Below are 10,186 nucleotides of genomic sequence, written 5' to 3' on the forward strand. Positions count from 1 at the left end.
ATTGGTTAAGAGAAAAAAAAAAACATTTCTCAAATATGAAAAAAAAAATCTTATTATCGAATTAAAAATACGACATTTATTATAACCTGATCTTATTATCGCCGAATTTCGCTTCTGATGTCTCTCTAAGTCTCTATTTCGTTACCTTCTACTACCGATCTTCTCTTGCTGCTTGCTTCGCTTGTTTCGTTTAGCTCGCCTTATTTCGCTTTCTTTAAAAAAAAAAAAAAAAGAACAGTAGCCAAATACTTTTAAATGAGAGTAATCAGGGATGCTTTCAGCAAGAACAATTGATAAATATGTCGAAATTCTAGATGTCGCTATATTCTAGCAATCAATCGTTAAATAAGTCACAGAGAGAGCCTACCGCCACAGCCCACGGAAGAAAATGGCGAAAGAGAGAATGCGCTCCCGAGTCCCGAGAGAGTTCGAGGGAGATTTTGAAATTAAAATCTTGAAGTCAGTACTCAGTAGTGTATATATTGAGAGTTGGTTTGTCTTGAAGTCAGTACTTAGTGGTGTAGATATTTATAGATGGTTTGTATTGTCAATCCCCTGAGAGACAAGGAAATTTTGCCCCCAGGATTTTAGAAAAGTTTTAAAAAACCCCCTAGTCCCACTTCCTGTTATAACTCAGTAACTCACTCTCTTACTATTACTAGAAAGAAAATACTATACTCACAATCTCTTTTCACAAACTCTCTCTCATAAAATGGACATAATAGCTCGTAATTGGTCAGCTCGTAATAGGTGTTACATGATAAATTGCGGCTGACTAATTACCAACTATTACATTAGGATTGTGAGAGAAAGTTTATGAAAGAGGTTATAGGTGTAGCATTATTCTTACTAGAATTAGAAGGAAAGAGAAAAGAGCAGAAAAGGAGAAAAAAAAACAATAATGCTTAAGCTACAAAGAAATTTACAAAGATTTCTTGTATAAAATGATGTGATAAGAGATGAATAGAAGAGTTAATATAACTAAAAGTTAAACTTATCATATTTACTCTTCCATTCATCTTCTATCAGATCACTTAGTACAATAAATCTTTGTAAAATTCTATGTACTTTTAGCATTGCCCAAAAAAAATAAAAAAATAAAAAAATAAAAGAGTGAAGGAAAGGTGATGCAGGGGGGTTTTTAATACTTACCAAAACCCCTGGGGGCGAAAATTTTCGTATCTATCAGGGGGGTTGAGAATTGAAACCCTATTTATAAGTGATAATGGTTACGGCGTCGTTAAGTTCAATGTTTCAGGGGCAAATCAGATATTTCAATAGTCTATTAAAAATTTAAAAAGGGCAGCTTCTAATATATATCAAAAAATTCGGTTTTTTTATTTTATTAATAATTTTCAACTCCTCCCCTTCACAATTCACAAATCCCCTCTCAAATTCAGTCGAAAATGTTTCTTAAAACTTCACTCGTTTCTTCAAAATCAACTTTAAAACTTAGATTTTTATCTTCATTTTCAGTTTCCCAAAATCAACTCACAGAATCACCCAAACACACCTCTACTTCTAAACACCATGCTCAACTTTAAAATTTCCTCGATGTAAACTGCAGATCTGGTAAATTCTCTCTTGATGAAGCTCTTTGTTTCTTCGATTACATGATTCATATGCACCCCACTCCTCCTATCTCATCATTCCGTGTTTTCTTTTCTGCACTCGCTAAGAAAAAACATTATGATAAACTCCTTTTGCTGTACAAGAGGTTCGTTTCAGCTGGGCTGTTGTCTGATTTGGTTATTTTGAACATTGTCATTAATTGCTTATGCAAAAGAGGCAGGGTTTATGATGGTTTTGTTGTTTTTGGGAGTATTTTTAGGAGGGGTTTTTACCCACATACTGTGACTTTTACTTGTCTAATTAGTGGTCTTTGTATGGAGCATAAGATTAAGAAGGCGATTGAATTGCTTAGGAAAATGGGTTCTTTTGGTTGTACGCCTAACGTAATTACTTTTGGGACTTTGATTACTGGGTTGTGTCGAACAGCCAATGTCACTGTTGCCCTTCAGTTATTTGAAGAAATGGTTAATGGGAATGGTGAATTTGGTGTCACTTGTGAGCCTAATATTGTTTGTTATGATAGAATTATTGATGGTCTTTGCAAATATGATAAACTGTTTTCAGAAATGAAGAATAGGGGCATTAACCCAAGCGTGGTTACTTACAACTCTCTAATTTATGTTTTGTGTAATACATCAAATGTGGAGATTGTATAGGCTTGTCTCAAGCAATAACTGAAAAGCTTATCTTCCTTGATATAAACTACATGTGACTAAATAAGAATCAAAGTACATAAATTCAGGTGCAAGGTATACTAGAGTAAAGAGATAATCAATAATCTAGTTCAGTTGATTATGCTGAGTATAATAATGCATTTTATGTGATTGAATCAACAGTATTTTGGTTATTTTCCAAACTTGCTGCACCCACCAACTAAATGTATGCCCAAGGGGACCATTTTTACTATAATCAATACATAAGCTTACCATCTTCTGTCCTGTTCTATTATAGTAAACCAGAATCAAAGTTTGTAGTTTGGCATGCAAGCTATGAACTACAAACGAAAAATAAAAGTACACTAGCACTCAGCCAAATATCAACAAAACAATGACATAAAAGCAAGAAAACAATTTCCAAGCAAGCGAACCAAAGAGATAGGCAACAAAACAATGACATAAAAGCAAGAAAACAATTTCTTTCATATCCTTTGTTTTCTATTTTGTTCTGTTTTAGTCATTATAGGGAACTTTTAAGGCTATCAATTTTTGGTTGGACTATGTTGTAGGGATGTTTGGAACTAATTTTTTTTTTAGCGTGCATGAAATGATATATGTATTTTGACTCTACTGTTTATCCTTCATCTTCCTCTAGATCAGTGTTTTGCTGACTCAGTTTTCCCCACATTGAGCCGCATTTCTTTTCCACTCTCTTTCTCTTTTTCACTCTCATACTAGGAATTCAATACTCTGTTTTTACTGCTTGTATTGAGTTGTATGGATTCTTGTATACACTGTGTCTTATGATCTTTGCTTATGATCAGCATGTAATTTATATGCATGTTTACAATTAGGCTATTAGTATTCTGGGGACACAAGAAAAAGCTAGACATCATGTTGCTGAAATTGGTCAAAAGCTGCACCTGCATCTGAATTTGGTTAAATAAAATGCGCTAGAATCATCATGCTTGCCAATTTGAAAATTTTAAATTCTTGACAGAGTTAAGCTTGCCTTTAAGTGCAGCATATTATATGTCTTCTCCACAAATAGCACATACATATATAAGTATGAAAGCATAGTTGGGAAAAGTTTCTGGACGCTTCATTTAAAGCCATGATACATTTACGCCAACTATCAAAAGTTGAAGAAGGCGGCAAATAGGCGATCAATAGTTTTAAACTTTTTTCTTACTTCTAGTTTGTGCTATTGAGATAATTATTTCTAAACTTTGTTCTTTTGTTCATGTTATTTCTAAACTTTGTTCTTTTGTTCATTAACATGACAACGAGTTTGAAGATGTCAACATTGTTCAGCCAAACGATTTCTACCAGTCTCGTGATGCAGATGGAGGCAATTGGTAATTGTAGAAACTTGCTTGATTATGCCTATAACTTGTGTTGACACTTGACAAATATTTCTATTGAAGTTGAAATTGAGTTAGAATGTTGAAATCTGAAGTTTCATTTCATTTTATACTGACGGGACGGATTAAACAGACGTGGCGTGGCGTAATTGCATAAGCTCCGCGTGGTAGGAAATAACTCAACAGGAATGAGCACAAAACTCTTTATGGGGCTATATGCACAAATATACCATCTGCAGGTTTTTTAAAACTAAATGAAGTTAGAATTACATTGAGGTATTTGAAAATGCAATCATAAATTAAATACTGAGATAAAACACTTTCAAGCTCTGCATCAGTTGTCCACCAGTGTAATTCTCCTACAAACAGCATAGTCCCACCATTCTCCATAGGTTGCCGGATCTGATTATCATTGACCATAGGACGATTGACATTAGCATGTACATCCATCTGATTACCTGGAATCTGTATAACACCTTGAGGGCCACTAGTGACAGGATTTAGCAAAGGTGGAGGCTCATTGGCTACTCTTCCAGGCATATTAGAGGGATCAAGCGCAGCTTTTGGAGGCACTGACGTAGACCCTTGAAACCAAGTATTTCTGATCGGGGCATCTTGATTTATCTCCACAACATTCCTTTTTTGTGAAACAGAAGCCCCATCTGCACAACTCGCAGATCCCATGTCTGGTCCATTAACAGCCACCTATACCTCATTTTGAGCAGGAAATTAGGTCCCAGAATTAAAAACTTTACTTCAACAGAAACACCAGGGATGTTTCGGCCTTGTGAACCCCCAGATTGCAGCCGAGGTTTAGGAACCTCAGGTTTCTGAGTTTGAAGACCTCCATTACCCACAGTCCTACACCACTGGCACTCTTCGGAGGTGGTGCTTCAGGCTGCTGAAAGTCAAATATACCCTCTCCAACATTAACATCATTATAGAGCTCGTCAAATTCATCATCTTCTCCCATCAGTTCTTTATCTGCAAGAGCAGGTATGGCTCCACCTCCCTGATACATCATTTTCTGACCTCCTCCATACTCCTCATCTTCATAATCTATTTGCTCTTCAGCCATTGGGTCCATTCAAGTTGACCATCATAATAAAGAATGTTATTCCTATTCCTCCTTTAAATAGCGGGTAGTTTGACTCAATGTCTAATCATTTAAAAATTCAGTGTTTATGTTTAAAACTCTTTTTATTGGCTTTCTTTTGTTGAATTTACCATTAGCAAGGATTTTTATAGGGGTATACCTCAGGCACTAGTTGACATGTCGGAGTGTCCAGGCCACCTGAGACTTTGACAATGCGTAAAAGTTGACATTTACGACTTGGGTTCGAGCTACTGAGTAATTTCAGAACAAGCTTAGAAAGGAGGGAGGTCCTACATCACTTGAAAGAGGGATCTTCTCTGATAATTGGAAAGAAGATAGCAAAACGTATTTGCAATAGTTTTATAAAGAAGTTTTTGCTATCTTCTTTCCAATTATCAGAGAAGATACCTCTTTAAGTGCTTGCAGGACCTCCTCCTTTCTGGCTTGTTCTGAAATACTCAGTAGCTCGAACCCAAGCTGTAAATGTTAATTTACAGCATTGTCAAAGTCTTCAGGTGGCCTGGACACCCCGCATGTCAGAACTAGTGCCATGAGGTATACCCCTATTAAAATCCTTGCTGCAATGGTAAATTCAACAAAAAGAAGCAATAAAAGAGTAATATAAACAAAACAATGAATTTTTAAATGATCTTAGACGTTGAGTCAAGAACATACCAAGTCCAAAATCACTAATTTTGACATTGTCAGAATCGTCCATAAGATATTAGTTGTAAATCCCAATGAACACAGAAGTCTAAGCATATGGCGTATTCCTTCTACTATTTGTCAAAAAATAGTCCAAGCTCTGTCCTCACCAATGTTCTGCAAAAGATGATCTCCATGTTCTGTGTAAAAGCAAAAAATAATAAGTTACCATAATAGATTGCAAGAAAAAACGGATATAAGATTGGAAGAATACCTAGAGCAAAGCTCATCTGAAATACATACAACATGTCTTTGGTATTAGTTCCTTTGAAATTGTTTAACATCATCTTTCTTCTCAACCCACGCTGAAATTATTATATACATTAGAATAAAAGTTTAGAGAAAATAAGACATTGTAATAAATGTTTATTACTAGGATACTCATAGAAATCATCAAGTAAATATATTATATTAGGTTAGGCCAAAATTTTCTTTTTACATCTATCATTCTTATACAAAGTAAGGCATCATTAGTAAAGTTATCAAAAACAGTGGACAGTGTAGTTACTCTTCGCTTGCTGACACCCATCCGAACGCGTCCTCCCTAGATCCTGAAACACACAAAGAAAAAAAACGGGGTGAGCACAAAATAATGTCAGTAAGTAAATCCTACTCGTCTATCCCGTAAATTTTCTCTTAATTTTTCCTTACACTCTTCTCATATATTTATTTTCTCTTTCTGTTTCTCTTTCACATAGCTCTTTTATCAACTTTATGTATATCACGGCTTATCTTTACCGAGACACGGCTGAGTGGAGATCACAAAGCACTCACCCACTCTTCGTGACTTTACTCATTCTCTCTTCTATTTTTTTTATGTTTTTCTATTCTTTCTCAATGAATGTCACAGCTCATCTTCCGGGAGACGGCGGTGGAGTTCCAAAGCACCAACCCACTCTTCGTGACTTTGGGGGGGAGTTCACTAAGCACCAACCATTCTTCATAACTTCTGGGTGGAGTTTCAAAGCATCAACTCATTCTTAGATTTTTCTCATCTCTTTACTTTTAGAGTAGCCATTCACAAAGTTCTCTATCTTTCTCAAACTACTTTCAATGACAATTAATGCACAAGGATGGTTAAGCTTAAGTTTCTTACTTAATGCACTTATGAAATGCACAAATGAATTGCATTAAAACAGTCATTCTGCGCAGGTCACACTCAAGGAGGCATAACTTGAGTTTACACCTGGATTGCTACAGTTTTGGTCTTGTTTTAAAGCTTAGAGACAGGGCTACAATTTTATGTTTTGGTCTTAACCCAGTTCAATCTGTAAGATGCCCAAAAGTCACTCAGAAAGTCAGGCTGTGACAGGGCAGTTTACTTAGGAATCATCAAACATTAATTGTGCATAAAAACCCTAATTCCAATTATCATTCTATTTGGTTCTCAAATCATCAAAATGAGAGAAAAACTCTCTGTTAGCATCACATACTATATGGCAAACACACTCCATAAAAAATTCTTAAATTCTTCCAATTTCAACATCATCAAATCATCACATATACTTCCATATTCAAATATATCCAAAACAAGCATAATTCATCATCAATCTCATCTCAATTTCTCAATAATCAACAACATAGCATATTTAAAAGAAAACTCTAATCTTGAATTCTAAATTTTAGCTGAGTTGGATTTTGAGTGGAATTTACTTACCTTGTGCTTGAGTAGTCTCTTAAGCTCTTTATTTTGTTGGATTCCAATCTTCTCTAACCCTAAGCATAAACTTCATAAGAACTCAACTTTACACAAATAAATCATAGATAAGAGCTTTGAATCTTACCTTTTAATGCCTAGAATCAACAACCTATGAAAAACCAGTAAAAGCCCTCAAAATCCTTGGAGGATTGAATAACAATTTGAGAGAAATGGGGGAGGAGTGTGGCGGTGGAGAAGAAGAATGAGGGTTTCAAACCCTTAACACTTTAATTTATAACCACACTTTCCCATTTGCCCTTGTCTTTTCTTAGAAATTTCCATCTATATCCTTTAGTCAATTTACAATAATGCCTCATTTTTAATGCATTATCTATGAAATTTATCTCTTTTCACTTCCTACAATTTCAACTAATTTTGAGTGAAAAGACAATTTACCTAATGAAAGTTTAAGGGATTTTCTACATTTTTCTCAAAATAACTTTAACAAAAATTCAACTAAGGGCCAACCAATATTAACAATATATAATCCAAATAAAAGCAAAAAATACATTAAAGGAATACACCATAATTAGCTACGTACCTCAAGTGGGGCATTACAATTCTCCCCCCTTAAAAGAATTTTGTCCCTGAAATTCACACAAACAACTCTAGGTAACGATTCTGCATGTCTTGCTCTACCTCCATGTGGCCTTTTATCTTGTGATTTCTTCAAGGACTTTTACTAAGGAATGCTCTTATTCCAGAGCTTTTTAATCCTTCGGTTAAAATTGTACTGGACGCTCTTCATACACAAGGTTCTCCTCAGGTCAACATCTTCTATTCTCAAGCATATGGGAGGGATCACTTACGTATCCGTAGCATCGAGACATGGAAAACATCATGTACCTTGTCCATGAGGTGGTAGTGCCAATCTGTAGGCCACCTTTCCCACTCGTTGCAATACCTCAATGGACTACATATCTCGTGCTAACTTCCTTTGCTTCTAAAGCGCATTATTGCTTGTAAGGGGAAACTTTCAGAAACTTATCACCCACTGGAATTCAACTTATTTTCTTTTCAAGTCAGCCATAACTCTTCTGACGATCTTGGGCTTGCTTCATTTTGTTTCTGATTAACCTATATCTTCTATCATTTTCTGAGTCATCTTTGGCCCAAAAGCGGTACTCAACTCATCTTTTGCTATCTCATCCCAATGTAGTGGAGACCTACATCGTCTACCATACAAGGCCTGTAAGGCGCTATCTTAATGTAGACTGGTACTATTATTGTAGGCAAACTCTACTAAGGGTAACTCTCATGCCAAGATACTTTATAATCATACAAAGGCCCTCAACATATCCTCAACACTGATTCGTTTCTCTGTTTGGCCATCCGTCTGAGGTGATAGACAGTACTAAATGCTAAAGGGTACCAAATTCTTTGTAAATCATCCAAAAAGCTGAAACAAATCTGAATCTCTATCTGATACTATTGTCTTTGGGCACACCATGTAACCTGACTATCTCTTTAATGTTAATCTGAGCTAACTGATCCGTGTGCTGCTCTCTTTACTGGATGAAAATGGGCTGACTTGTTAACCTATCCTAATCACCCATATAGACATTTACCCTCGCTGTACTGTAGGGAGACCTGTAATAAAATCCATCGAAATGCTCCCATTTCCACTTAGAATACTAGTGGCTGAAGTAACCTTGACGGCCGTTGGTGTTCTGCTTTCACCTGCTGACAAACCAGGTACTTAGCTACAAATTCGCAATATCCTTCTTCATCCTAGCCACCAGTAGCCTTTCTTTATGTCTTGATATATCTTGGTTGCTCTAGAATAGCAGTGTACGGTGTTCATGAGCTCTGTAAGTATTCTTTCCTTAACTCATCATTTTGAGGGATACACAACTGATTCTCGAAATAGAGGACACCATCTATTAAGTGGAACTCTGTTACCTTGCCCTCATGTACTACTGAACTATCTGACACTATCATCGGCAACTTGCTTATCTTGGACTTCCCAGTAAAGTAGACTGAACCTAACCTGGCAATCTTTCCTGAATCACTTCAATTTGTTCTACACAATTCTTCTATCAACTCTTTTGCTAGTTAGCCACAATTCTTCTATCAACTCTTTTTGCTTAGTAAGCCGGGACAGATAAGCTTTCTACTCAAGGCATGGCTACTACATTGGCTTTCCCCGGTTGATACTTAATCTCACACTCATAATCTTAACCAGCTCTAACCACTTCTCTGCCTCTATTAGCTCCTTCTGAGTAAAGATACTTTTAAACTTTTATGATCGGTGTAGATATTACTCTTGGCACTATAAAGGTAATGCCTCCAAATCTTAATCGAAGACTCAGGCTGCCAACTCTAAATCATGCGTAGAGTATCTCGTCTCATACTCTTTCAATTGCCGAGAGGCTATGCTATCACCTACCTAATGCATTAATACGGCACCAAGTCTTTGCAGTGAGGCATCTGTATAACGTCGTAATCTAACCCTCTTGTGGTAGCACTAAACACGGGAGTGTCGTTAACCTCTTCTTCAATCTTGGAAGCTCTCTTCACATGCTTTTGACCATACAAAAGGAGTTTCTGTTTGGTAAGAGCTGTCACGGTTTAGCCAACTGGGCGAACCCTGTACAAATCGCTGGTGTAACCTGCTAGGCCCAAGAAACTTCTGACCTCTTTTATGTTTTGGCCTCGCCATTCAAGGATTGCCTTCACTTTACTCGGATCCACTGAAATCTCTTCCTTTGACACAGTATGGCAGAAAAATCACTTGATCAAGCCAAAACTCACACTTAAAAATTTAGCATACAACTTCTTTCCCTCAACCATTGCAACACTATTCTCAAGTGTTTCTCATGTTCTTTCTGACTTAGAATAAATTAGGATCTGTCAATGAAAACCACTATAAACTGATCCAAATAATCATGGAATACCTGTTCATCAAGTCCATAAACTGTTGGGGCTTAGTCAAGCCAAACGGCATCACTACAAACTCATAGCCCATACCTTGTACGGAAAGCAGTCTGTCTATATCTTGCTCGGCCACTCTTACGATGATACCCTGACCTCAATCAATTTTAGAGAACACAGCGACTCCTTTCAATTGATTAAACAAATCATCAATACGAGG

General features: G+C 36.4%; 1 long non-coding RNA gene across 5 annotated transcripts in view; it reads right to left on the reverse strand.

Annotated features, from left to right (window-relative positions):
* Positions 1–465, reverse strand: part of LOC116107109 — a 1,833-nt gene extending 1,368 nt beyond the window's left edge. For all 5 annotated transcript variants that reach the window (XR_004124407.1, XR_004124406.1, XR_004124405.1 and 2 more), the window contains exons 1-2: positions 368–465; positions 87–212 (exon numbers count right to left, since the gene is read on the reverse strand). This is a non-coding gene — a long non-coding RNA (uncharacterized LOC116107109). The remainder of the gene's footprint in view (positions 1–86; positions 213–367) is intronic.
* Between the last annotated feature and the right edge of the window lie 9,721 nt (positions 466–10,186).

This window comes from Pistacia vera, unplaced genomic scaffold (genome assembly GCF_008641045.1).
Source record: "Pistacia vera cultivar Batoury unplaced genomic scaffold, PisVer_v2 Contig528, whole genome shotgun sequence".
Classification (NCBI taxonomy): Eukaryota; Viridiplantae; Streptophyta; class Magnoliopsida; order Sapindales; family Anacardiaceae; genus Pistacia; species Pistacia vera.